Here is a 13,751-nt window from a genome sequence, read left to right as displayed (position 1 = left end):
TAATAATTAAAATTCTAAAATCTTTTTTTTTCAGTCTGTAATAAATATGGCTAACAATCAAGATAGATGAGACAAAACTAGAAAGGTTTGTTGGATGATTTAAGTTGGAGAAGTTGCTACATCAATATATTGTACTCTAAAAAGGGCATGCATCATTAAAAAAGAAGACTCTATAATTAATATGTTTTCATACAACCTACCTTATTTCCCCTGAGATCACTAACCAAACCCCTTTAAAAATCAATTAGTTCAAGCACTTAGCTTACCACCACGTTAGATAGGAGCAATACAGATATTAGCTGAAGTTAAAATTACAGCAACTTTATTTTTAATTGCTGCCCAAAATCCCAGATTTACATATTATTAAATACATTTCAGTGGCAGAACTGACCACTAAGAGCCAGAAAAATTAATTATACTCTTTATAAAAAAATCACTTAGCATTCAGAACATCTGCATTGTTGTCAGCAATAATAAATGTGATTAAGCTTGTATAAATTTCACTTTATTAACCAGTACAATAACTCAATAGTTTTGCAGAACTGAGCTGATACTATACTTCACAACACTGAAATACCAAAGTACAATGTAGGAGGGTTCTAGAAAAATATGTCAAGTCTGGAAGGAAGAACTTTGTCCTTTCAAGGACAATTTCACCTTCTTAAAGTGTCAGAACAAGGGAAATTTCTGGAACTGAGGATTTTAACAGAAAAGGTTCAATCGCATCTGTTAAGCATTAGCAATACAGTTGTCCTACTAAAGTTAATGTGTAGTTTTGAGGGTTTGGCTGTGTTCTTTAAGGATAAAGAACAAAATTACTTTAGGGGAATATGCTTTATGTCTTGAGGCATCACAGTTGGCTGAACCTGGAACAATTGTGTATTATCCCTGTGCCATCCTACAGAAGGCTGACGAAGCAGGAATGTTGTTTGGCCCATACAATGAAGACGTATTGCTGATATTTGGCACCTGCATCCTGAAACAAAAAATAAAATATAAGCAGTAATATTTCCAAGTAAAAGATACTTTCCTCTTAATGAGGTGAAGCTCCAAGCTCCCAGAGCACTGCCTAACTCAGACAGTGTAGACCACTGTTACTGCCCCATAACACAGGTTTAGGTGACAATAAAATATCCTAAACATCTCTGAGGAACCTGGTACAAGCTTCTGCCACCCATGACACAGGAGGAACCGGTCCTGTCAGAGATCCCCATCTTTTTGCTCCACTACAGTCAGTGGAGATTTGCTCAGTGTAGGCAAAGGAGATGGCATAAGCCTGAATAGGACATGTCTTATAAGTTAGGCTGCGTAATTTAGGCATCACAGTTCCCCTAGATGCAGCAGAAGGACTATAGGCACCTATAGAGGTCAATTTGTACTAATTTTCTTAGACTTGTCATTTATGATAGAATGAGTCACCCTCTGCGGTGCCTGTTTTTCTTCCTACTGATTAGAGACAAAGCTTAGAAGACAAGAACCAATGAACTGACCCTATTTTAGATAACATTAAAGGAATTTCACCCTGGTGTCAGTTTTGCATTATTCCGTCAGACTACAAAAAAAAACAGCATGAGTCCTATAGAACCACACCCAAACTCTACACCTTAAAAATAAAGCCCTCAGTAATTACAGGAAGCTGCTTGAGAAGCCTTCCTACAAGGAGATCGTACTGCCCAAGTCCAACACAGACCATGTGCAAACAGTTGGTAAGAATGCAGATATGCAGTCTGGACAGTTGGCCCAGCCAACATGGATGGACAATATACATATTTATGATCCGCACACATTCAGTAGTGAGAAAAGGAGTCAAAACTGAGTAGAGATCAAGAAGCAGGCATACTTAATAAAATGAGAAGATGTCTTGTCAAGCTCAGCATCTCCCACTAATCACAAATAGATAACATTGTCTCTTGGAAAGTCTCCAATGTCATGAAGGGGTGAAAGTGTCCAGGGACCTTGAGTCAGCTGATGCAAAGAAGAATAAATTCTTGAAGGAGGGTTGCACATAGAAGAGCATAAGCAATGATGTCACAGAATTCAGAGGATGAGACAAAGGAAATGAGGAAATATTTACAGAGATAAAAGAATATTTTGAAAGCTTCTTATCTTTTTTGGTTTTTAAATATCCATCTCAATTTGTACAATACCCCTTTGAAGTGCCACAACAAAGAATATTTTGTGGTGAGGCAGCTCCCTTCTGCTGGGGTGGTGTGGAGAAGTGTTGGATGGTTTCTTGACTTAAATTATGGCCATGAGGAGGAAAGATCAAAAATGTTTTCATCCACAGGCAGCAGCTCCTATGTGAAGTTGTAATGCAGACGTACTTAATAAAAAATAAAATAAATTTCAGAGGCAAAACTTTCAAACTGCCTTGCAAGACATGACAGTGTTGTATGGCAATTCAGGGTATGACATGCACTATGTACTAATTGAAATTGCAGGGATAACTTAAGCTAAGCTATAGTGAATGAGTAAGAAAAGGAGAGCTGTACTCGTCTATCAGTCTGCCAAACTGAGGATGCTCCATTATGTTTTGTCTGAAAGATGATGACATAAGTTGTGCCCACCAGTGTAATAGCCAAGTGCTTTTTGTACATCTAGTGCTTGAATACAATGTTGAGAGAAGCAAAACACTGAATAGTAAGTACTGTTTCCTGCAGCATTTGGGCTCTGTTGATCACTAGATCTTTACTTTGTCCTGTAGCCAGGGCAAGGAAGGTCCAGGATTGATCTCTAGATAAATCCAGAGACTGTGGCCCCAATTCAGAACTTGTTGCATTTGCTGGAAGCTGGTTTGACTGATATTATAGCATCTGGAAGAAATGCACGCTGACAGCAGAAAGGAGGCTCAGGAAAACAAACTCTGGGACTTTTGAGGGGCGAGCCTTAGAGACAAGCAGCAGTTTCAGCACACAGAAGGACTTTCTGTACGATCCTGAACATCGAGGCTGGAGATAATATATGACCCAAGCTTTTTGTCCCAAATGAAAGCATTTCTTATGCTCCATTTATCACCAGTGCTATCTCTGTGGGTACTGACAATCTCATAAAGAAATCCCAGCTCTTTTGCATGCCATCTCCTCCTGAGACCAAAAAACCCTCTTTGTTCATCTTGTACTTTCCTGGCTCTGGGGGAAAAGAAAGCTAGGGAGATAAAATCTGCATCTGAGTGGCAAAGAGAGGAAGAGGCAGAAAGAGAATGGAGGCTCAGGATACTGCCCCATCCCTTCCACTCACGTGAACAATGGGATATCACCCTCTGGTGCCTTCCAGGCCTGGGAAGAATTCAAGACACTGTAAGTTGACCCCTTCTCAAGGAGTGAATACCATGAGGATCAGAGAAGTAACAATTATTGCAGGGGTCTGAAGGTAAGGGAAGAGATAGGAATGAGAATAGGGACCAGTATTGGTTTATCCTAAACACATGCAGAACTGATAGTACTAATTACAGTATGCATACACACACACACACACACACACACACACACACACACACACACACACACACACGTGCACTGTGGCAAGGGGCAGAGGAAGTCCAAAAATTAAAAATAAGACCAAAACATGATACATTGTTCCTGAAACCAAGTATTTAAATTTGGGGGCTAGTCTCAAATTATGGGGGCCTGACTCGTGATTTTTGAACCTTTGGTACTGGCAGCACAGCTTTCTGCTGTAAAGTAATTATAGCACTCTTAATTAGGTTGGGAGATTGCTCCAAGATTCCTGAGACACCCTCTGTAACAAATATAGACACCCTCAGGGCAGTCATATACATTTATGGAAACAGCAATCTAAATAACAGCTATAAACAGATCAAGGGGGTCTGGTGACATCACTATTATAAAAATGATTTTTGACAGCACCTGATAAAAAAATTATTTTAAAGAAGAGTCTCTTTTCTCTTTATTACGTCAAAATACACTGATGTCATTTAAAATTGCAATTGAGAAAAACAAATACTCCTCCTTATCAACTATGGCATGCATTCTGAATAAAAGGTGATTAAGAAGTTGTACTACACCAGGAATAGTTCTACACACCCTTGCTGCATCAGAAGGAAGCTATTTCATGCAAATCTGACATTGTAGTTTTTGCTTCACTTGATGTATGCATCAAGTTAGCAGTGCTCATGGTGGGATTGTGAGCACATTGGTATTTGCACTTGATGGTTTCCACTTCCTTCCTAGTACTTTCTTCACTAACCAAAATTTGGTTTGGTTTTTAAAGATATGAGACAAAGATTGTGTTGCTGTGCCAAATTCCATTCTACCAAATTGCTGAATTAGAGAAGGCACTCCCTATTTCAGTAGACCTTGGTTGTTTTGCTTGACCTCCAGCAGATGTCCAATTAAGTCTGAACAATTTATATGATATTACCTTTCCATTGATAGTTCTGGAATTAAACTGATGAGATCTCTAGAGAAAGATCATCAGTGTTACACCTTTCCTCTTTAATTACAGTGGTTGAAGATGAATGAATGTAGCAGAAGGATCCCAGCTGGGAAGTAGCAAACTTATTAGATAGCTGATAATCCAATATCCACTCTGAATTCTGATTATTTCCTTCAAACATCTGAAGATCTTTCAACATATCTTATGACAAAATCTCAGTAAATATTCAGCTGGGCATTGACTGTATTCTTTTCTTTTCTTTAATTCTACACAGATACAGCCAAAGAACTGTGATTGGCATTAAGGAACAAAGACTTTCAGACAAGGTGAGTGAAAATGTCCTGGGTAATGTATTCAATCTGTTGTTTCTGACAAATGCATAAAGATCATCTAAGACAGTATGTGCAGGAGCAGAGCAGAAGACTCATAGACAACTCTCCCAGACTCTCACCATGGAGGATTCTCACTCAGTCTGCTCTAGCACTGTAGCTCCAGCATCTCCTCATGTGTTTTACTTCTGAGAACGTATCAGTGGAAATGAAACTCTAAATGAGTTCAAATTCAGAGTGAGTCATAATCAAAGGGACTTGTTAGGTATAGCCCATAATGTAGACACCTAACATTAGGTTTCCATAATTAGAGGTCTGCATGCAAGCTACTTGTCTAGGCTCTTTGTAGTCTACTGAGAGAAACAGGCATGGACATAACTCATTTTATCTTCAGGAAGATGTCTAAAAGACATCAGATGATACTGTGTAAGTAACATCTTCAGGGGTCAGCATGGAGGTTGCTGAATTATTTTAGTGTTGCACATTTTAAAAACATTCAGGCCTTGCCCAAAGCCAACTGTAATTAAGTAACAATACTGGATTAACTTCAGAGATGTCAAGCTAAAATAGGAATACACTGACCTGTTTTATTCAAGTAAATTCATTGACATATGAAGGGTGCCTTTTTTCAGTCCTTTGGGACTTTACCCTATGTCATGACTTAGTGCCTCAGTTCCTTCCTTGTAGGCTCCAGTGCAGCCAGACTGAGCCCCTGGAGAAAGCATATCCTGTGCACCAAAAACTAAAACTCAGATCTTCTATTTACACATTTATTTCATAGGTAGACACAGCTCAAAATAGAGATGCCTTGAGAGGATTGTGTGGTAAACTTGACTAATTTTTCCACTGTGCATATTTTTAGGCTCTATTGTTACGTTTTTATTGATTTACTGTTTCTCAGTTGTGCAGTAATGAGCTGAGTGATTCACAAAAACACACCAAATCTAGCCCTGCTCAAAGATTATGTACACTGAATTGGCATAGCACAGGAAAGGAACTCAAACATAGGCATTGAAAATTGAAAAGAAAGTCATAGGTAACAGCAGGAAGATCTCGCAAATTTTTTGATTGGTTGCATACTTCTGTAGACAGCAGATCCATGCACAATATTATTTTACTTCCATTGTCCAGGGCAGAGGTGATCTCCCTTTGCACCAAGCTGGAACATTGTATACTAGTTAAAAAAATGGACCAAGGAATAAGAAAATAAAAATTCTTCTTTCTGCCTCTGGAAATCATAGAGGAACATTTTAGAGGAATGTTGCTTGGAAATATGCTTACTTCATTTCAGTTGTGAGGAACTTGTAGAGCCTATGCTTCAGACCAGGTAGTCATTGTCCAGCGTCACATCCAGTAATCAGTGATAATACTCATAATTACTTTGAGGAGCATGAAATAAGATTCTGTACAGGCGCAGAGCAAGTTTTACAGAGACACGCACACACCATAGCTACAAGTGCCTTACACTCTTATTTGATTCAGTAAAGAATCCATTCTCTTATTCCAGCCTCACTCTATTATCAATTATAAATGCTTTACAGCTCAAGCACAGGATCAGTCAACCGAAGGCTTAGTAAATGTTTTATTTATACAGTTATTTGTTAAAATGAGTTTCATTGCATTACCGAATGTTAAGACAAATTGTTGTGGGCTTTAGATTCATTATAGATGACAAAATATTAAATTAATCTTAAATAAGTATTCACCTTTCATCACACAGAAACCTAAATGGTTAGATCTTATCAACAGGAGAGTCTTTTTAATCTTCTTCATTAACCACACAACAAAAATGATTGTTTTTTTTCTGCCTTTCTCTTTAAAAAATCTTATAATGCTTGTTCGAGGGGATAAAACCAGACCTCCCTTCAAATAAGCAACAAAAACCAGTCTTTAGTGAAGGAAAGCCTAACTAGCTTTACTGACTCTGGGCTGCCAGGTACTATCTCACAGTGAGACATTAGTTGAGTGTCAAAGGCAAGATGACTTTTTATTAGGGTACTTTATTGTACACAAGCAAGGAGTGCGTTATCTTATCATCTGGTCTTGTAACTTCCTGCTTCATTGTGCTGCTGCAGATAAAAAAAAGATTTGGGACATAAATGTCATCTTCTGTGTCATTAACCCAAAATCTATTAGAATTTTATTAGAAAATAAGTACTAAGACAGTACAGCTACATTTCCTCCCTTACGCTGTGCTAAATTGCTTGTGAAAGTGATATATTATGATTCTTTCACTGCAGCCATTGCAAAATATGGAAGACAAGCCCACATACTGTGTACATTAAATGATAATGTTAAATTGGCAATGAAGCAATGAACATCTCCCTAAATCTCCAAGCAGGTTGTACAAATTTCCCTTTTGTAGGGTACTGATAAATAAATTGTTTCCATCTAGGACTGAGAAAATGGTACTAGCAAATTTCCTTGTTGATATATCCAGATCACAAGCTATTACCCTTTTTTAGAGACCAGTTTTTAACTAATAACCACCAAAAAAGAAAGTGCTGCTGTATTTTCCTGCTTGGGGCAGGCAGTTCCTTCATTATTAAAAGTCAGAAAAGTCTTCTGAAAGAAAATACATTTCTGAGCCAAGAATTTAGAGGCTATGAACTGTTATTAAGGTTTCTGCAAAAGAGAAAAGGTCTCAGCTCATTAGGGTTTTTAAAAAACTCATATTGGAAAGCAGAAGGCAGGAAGGACTGAATTTCTTCCTGCATAACTGGTCAGTACACGGTTAAATAAAGAGATGTTATGCATGGACTAAGGGCTACCTCCTTAGGTCAGTTTTACCCAGAATGCAGCACATGAGGACTCTGTGAAGGGCACATCCAAAAAAGCCAAAAAAAGTGAGTTGGCAAGTACCAGGTTTAGGCCTCTTTGGGGAGATATTTGCACACAGATACACTTGGCAATGTTGAATTTTCTGAATTAGTGAAGTGAACACCTCTGTTCTTTGTAAGATGAAATCAAAACGAAGGCCTGACCTTCAGTACGAAGCCACAAGTCTCGGCTTCACCTCCGCAGTGACCCATAGAGGACACAAGTGGGGGCTAAGGCAAGGAGCAGTTCCCAGGCACAGCTAGTAGGCTTCTCTCCTCCACCTCGAAGTTGCTCTGGTCTCCCAGCAGGACACAGGTAGCCTCCGTAAAGAGCTTGTTTCTAATTCTCCTGCTCCCACAGCTGCTGATGGCGATGATAGTCCATGAAGCTTTCAATCTGCACAAAAGAGCACCAGGAGAAATTAAAGCTCTTCAGGCTGGAACTGCTGTTGCAGAATATAATCGAACCATCAAACACTGGCAGCTGTTTTCCAGCCTTTGGAGATTTGAACATGTATAGCAGGACCTGGATTCCAGAAATGAAAACAGCCTGCAGGGGGGGGAGCTGAACCAGCACATTTTCCACCCAGTCCTCGTTCAGTTTCAGCTGGGACTGAAGTCATTCTCATTTGGGTCCCAGTTTGGGCCAATAACCATTTACGACCAAGTCCAGCAACCCCTTGAAGCATTTAACATTGAAAAATACAGCTTGTAAAAATAGGAATGGTCAAGTGACCTTAGAGTGCGGTTTAGCTGGAGGGAAAATCCCTGCTCCCCCATGGGAGCAGTCATCTTTGTGTTCACAGCACCACAGGGTCCTTGTATCCCTCACAGCCAGCTTGAGAAGGTGGAGGGAAAGTGCAGCTCCTATACACACACCCCAGCCATACAGAAACTCATACACATCTATACAGCAATGTGCCCTACAGGACTGCAAAGTTTCAAAAACATAGAAATGACCTGCTGTAAAAACAGTGCATTTCTGTCTATTGTGGGAGAGTAGAGACCAAAGATACAGCAAGGTTTGCTATGGCTCAACACAAAGGTTACCTGCGTTGACCTGGACTCACTAGCATCTGCCAAGCAGCACACCATGGTGCAGGAATGAGGGCTTTCTTATCCCTCTAGGGTGAATCAAAGAAGAGGAGGAGCAGGAAAGGTGCTACGTGGCCTTGTATACCCTTTGAGGTACAAACTATCCCCATGCTGAATAGTTCCTCAGCAGAGATGTCACTTCACAGTCAACTCATTATTCTGAAGTAGTAACTGGAAATATTTGTTGGTTCAAACTCGGCACAATAATAATTTCAAAGTGATGATTTGGTATCAGTTCCCATCCCAGGAATAAATAAGTCATGGAATCAGTTACCTGCTCAGGATTAAGACTAGGTTTAGCTGGCCGATTTTGAGGAAATGGGGGGATAAAATACACCCATGTACGAAACACAAAATCCATTTTTGCTGCATACTTGCAATCAGTACCTGGCTCTCTTTGTCCAGAGACAAAAAAGTAAGTAGAGCTTTAAAGGTACTCCTGTTCCTGTCACTGTCAGAGAGGCTGTTTGTGAGCCTGCTTAATCAGAGTCGCTCTTCAAAGGACAATTCATCTTTGCATACACATTCTTTATATTCTGCTGCCAAAGCAATGTCAGGTTGGGTCAGGTGCCTTCAAGGCAACTTTAACTTAGGCACCTTTCTTCAAAAGACATTAAAAATGATTTACATTTTCCTCCCTAAATCAGCATTTTTCCTATCATTTATGTAAGTGCCAAGTTCGCCTCATTCTTCACCTCTATTTTGGCCTGCCCTTCCCCTCCCCTGTGCACTCCTGAATACCACTTGTGTGCCAAGAAACCTGTACTGATGAATGCAAAGTTTGTTCAGTTTAGAAGAGGAAACTATATTGCACAGCCTTCTATGTAACCCACACTAAAAATCTATCCAGCAGTGGCTTAAATCTTTCATGAACAGGAATCATTTTCCTGAATACAATACTTTCTCTACAAATGGCACATACCCCAGACTTGGAATTCAGCCATTTTTTTCTCATTACATTTCTTAGCTCATATTATGCAGTATATGCCAGGATGACACAAAGTGACACACTCTGACCTCTATACTGCCATGAGAAGGCATATTTTTGGATTTGGGACAAGTACTCAAATGTTGCGGTGATTAGTTCACATTAATTTTTGTTCTTTATTGCTGATACTTTTTTCCCTGATGGGTTAACATTTTCCCATCCATGTGCCCCTGCCATCAAGGAAAACTACAAAAACAATTTTGTTAGTTTATTTGGGGGTTGTTGGTTTGAGGCTTTTTTTTTTTTTTTTTTTTTTTTCCTTTTTCAGAAATATGTTTAATTTACCATGCATTAAAGTATGCAGCAGAAACCACAGTACAAATTTGGGAGAAATTATGCAGGGAACAGGCAAGAACTGCACATTATTCCTGTCTCAAAGAACTTGATAATGTTATTGTGTCTTACTCTCAGAGGGTCAAACTGAGCTATGAGAAGTGATTGCTTAGATATTCCCGTGCTTGTGCGGGCACAATGATGTGATTGTTTTCAATATGGCTCAGGATACTGTCTTCACTTACATTTAATGCCAATGTCAAGCACAGGACATGAGGGCACTAAAGTCCTTTCAGATGTTAATGACTCACACTCTTTAAATGTGCCACATGCCTGGACAAATCCACCTTCCCATAGAAGGCACCAAATGCCATTAGATGAGGCAGATGTTCCTAGCCAACCTGATTGTGAACTCAAGTGACCCTCATCTATTTTGGATTTATCAAACACTAAAGGCTCGTGCCCCTGCCAGCGAGACTTGGGCCAGGCAATTCAAACAGGTCATTATACAACGACCAGCTACCTAAGCCAACCAAAGAAAATCCTGTCTCCCCAAGGGAAGACAAGCCCACGGAAGCCGAGGTGACCATACCACAGGCAGCGCCCTCACTGACCAGGGTGCAGTCCCACTGCATCTGAGCACAGCAGCCTTGAACCATGACAGCCATCAGCCATCCACTGGCTGTCAGACAAGGTGAACAAGTCAGGTGCAGGGTCCATATAGGAAGACATTTTGGAAACAGCAGGAGACAGGACTGGGGACTGGACTGGGAGCATAGATCTGGGATCCATCCAGAAAGTCCATCAGCAAGCCAGAACGGAACTAGATAGAGCTACGACAGCTTATCTCAGATGGGCCTGAGGGCTTATTCTCAAATGAGGCCCCTGGCCCATGGGCAGAGGGTGCATGGACAACTGGGGCCCAGTGGTGCCCTCAGGGCCCTGACACTGTCCTGCCTCAAAGGGCAATAAATGTCAAAGTTAGCCAGCCTCCTTCCAGGATGCTTTCTCAGTGTACACATGCTGGATTTTGAACATGGGTAGTCACAAACATCTGGAGGGTAGGACCTTCCATTTCAAAAGATCCATTTCCAGTTCTCCGTTATGAACCACAACTTCACAAACAGAAAGATATTCCCCCGACAAAGCGCTGGAACCCCAAAACTTAGCAATACAGCATTTTAACAAATACTACCCATAACTCACTAAGAAAAGATGCCAGTGCTGCAGTCCTTAAGTACTAGTAATGTCAAAATGATAGCATGGAATATAAATGAGGTTGTGCTCCCAGATATTTACTTGGTAACCCACCAGGAGATTTACATATGAATTATGTTGTGAAACAAGAGATTAATAAAGAGTAAAACTAGCCAATAAAGAAGTATTGTATCAGTTCATTAGAAACATGGACTGTATCAAGCCCCTTACTGTAAACATGAATTGAATAATTTCTGCAGCTATGACAGAGCAATCTGAACAGATCATTGCACAGAAAAAAGCCCTCTTTATGGAGTACTGAAGCGCTAAGAACCATTCAGCCAACAGCACTTTTCTACTTGCGTGCCATCACCGAGTGCTTTACACTGCCAAAGACTTCCACATTCACAGCCTAAAGATAAGATGATGGTGTCTGTTTCACACCAGGTAAGGGCCTAAATGTAGCTTTCAATCCCTATATTCAGACATACTTTTTTTCAAATTGTATTCCTCATCTACTTTACCAAATATTCAACACAAACAGCTCCATGTTACCAATAGGGGGAAAAATGCTTTGGTGTCTCCCATATCCTGTTGTCTTGGCAGTTTTATAGCACCAGGGTACCTTACTAGCTGTGTTGTAAACAGGGACAGCTTCAGCCCAAAGTAAAATGGGCAATTGTCTTGGGCAACACACCTCCAAAAAGTGCAAATTCCCAATGGCTTCCCTGCCATTTTTGCTTACACCAAAGCTACAAAGAGCCCAGCCAAGGAGTGATGCTGTTGCCATAGGGGAAGGACTGGGCTGCCGGGGTAGGTGATTCCTGAGACAGGGCTCCTGCAGCAGCAATTGCTCCCACACCTGTGCCTCAGAGGTCAGTCTCTGCCTGCTCCCTTACTCTCCGTCCCCAGTTCCTTCAGCGAAACAGTCTTTCCTCTATGGGGGCAAATCCTGCTTTTGCCTGCACTGCCAAGGTGACCTGAGTGGGGTCTAGGAGGGGAAGACAAGACCTGCGGGACAGTACTCGGGGGACGTTTGCTCAGGCAAAAGCAGTCTTCAGTGATACCACCCTGCGTGCAGCCGTAGCCCCAGTAATGACTGACTGGGCACATTTCTTTTCCAGGCAATCTAGCTCAAAAATGGCAAACAGACTCTCTTTCTGTATTGTTTACCTGTTAGGGAGCAGGGAATAAATGAACCATACACATGTATGTGTACAACTTTTGTATATTGGGAAAATTACCTGTCCTTCACTTTCTCATTTATTAAACTCTCATTTTGACAGGTTCTTGCACACATGCTTGGACAATTTTTAGAAGTGTCATCAATCTAAAACTGTGGTTGAGTTGCTCTCTCACCCCCCTGTTCAGGCTGTGACTGAACAGTTTCTTTTAATAAATGAGTGATATGGCTGGGTGTTATCAACCTACTGTAACATTTAATAGATATTCATAACATATATTAATCATGAGCAAGTTTACACAGGATTCAGTCCTGCAAGGTGTGGAGAACACTCAACTCTCCTTGAAGTCAGTGAAGACAGAAAGGTTGTGATTTTTGTTCTCCCTAGTACAGTGCTGCAAATGCCAGCTCCTCTTCCTAGACACTAAAAAAATGAGCACAGCTTTCTGAAGAAGTGCATGCTGCATATGGTTGGTTTGTTTTACCAGTACCTGTTCACCCAAGATTTATTTTTGTTTTAAAAATTAAACTACAAATAGAAGCTTTCCACCAAATTTATCCCAGAAATAAGAAATCTGCCTTTAAAGAGAACTTTCTGCATTTTCTCTGGCTGCATTGAATCAGAGAGATTCTGCTTGGCATATAAATACCCATATAGAAAATAAAAATGTTGGCATTCCTTTCCAGATGCAGAAGTCAGAAAAACTTTGTGAATTAAAAATTAACCAAGTATACAAGAACAATAACACAGCTTCCTAAAATTTACTAACCTAATAAAGTGAAATATGGAATTGCAATTAAGATTAATGGGAACCAAATGGAATGAATTTCAATCAGTTTTATTTTGAAAGCATGTGGGCTTCTTTCATCGTTTATGTGAAATTATCAACTCTAATCTCATTATTGTTGTTTCTTCCCTATCGCGTCAAATATAAAGCATGCACACAGACAAAATCACGTTCCCACGAGCACAATGCAGCCTTTTTGACTCCTTCCCACAACACACAAATACTCAAATATTTGAATAGAAAGTACCACAAAACATAACAAGTAAATTAGTCTCAATTATGTTATTAAAATCATCAGACCTGTTCTTTAACATGAGCTTTTAGAAATAATGTGTAAATTCCTAACATATAACAAACAGGGAAATAAAGAATGTTTAATCCTAAGAAAATATTGCATTTATTTCTGTTTGCACACCAACAAGAAGGTGGCAAAATTGAGATACACATAACTGTGTTCACTAAATATACACCAATTTGTCAGGTCTGTTTGTACACGTATTCATGCTCTGCCTGGTTTTTGGTCATTTCTCAACAACAGGCAATACCATTAGATGCTTCTTGAAACATTAAAAAAAAGCTATCTAAATCCTATATATGACAAGAGATGATGTTTCTTCTACTCCATCAGTGTCTCAGTTCTGCAGTTCATTTTGATCTAAAGAAAGTAATTTTCAGAGCAGCTTG

At 40.0% G+C, this 13,751-nt stretch overlaps 1 long non-coding RNA gene across 1 annotated transcript in view; it reads right to left on the bottom strand.

Annotated features, from left to right (window-relative positions):
• Positions 1-306: 306 nt before the first annotated feature.
• The window catches only part of LOC112979339 (uncharacterized), a 75,686-nt gene continuing 62,241 nt past the window's right edge, over positions 307-13,751 (bottom strand). The window contains exons 2-3 of the long non-coding RNA XR_003258149.2: positions 7,709-7,940; positions 307-976 (exon numbers count right to left, since the gene is read on the bottom strand). This is a non-coding gene — a long non-coding RNA (uncharacterized LOC112979339). The remainder of the gene's footprint in view (positions 977-7,708; positions 7,941-13,751) is intronic.

This window comes from Dromaius novaehollandiae, chromosome 3 (genome assembly GCF_036370855.1).
Source record: "Dromaius novaehollandiae isolate bDroNov1 chromosome 3, bDroNov1.hap1, whole genome shotgun sequence".
NCBI classification, from domain to species: domain Eukaryota; kingdom Metazoa; phylum Chordata; class Aves; order Casuariiformes; family Dromaiidae; genus Dromaius; species Dromaius novaehollandiae.
The sequence above is the reverse complement of the archived record's forward strand: the minus strand, read 5'-3'. Positions and strand labels throughout refer to the sequence as shown.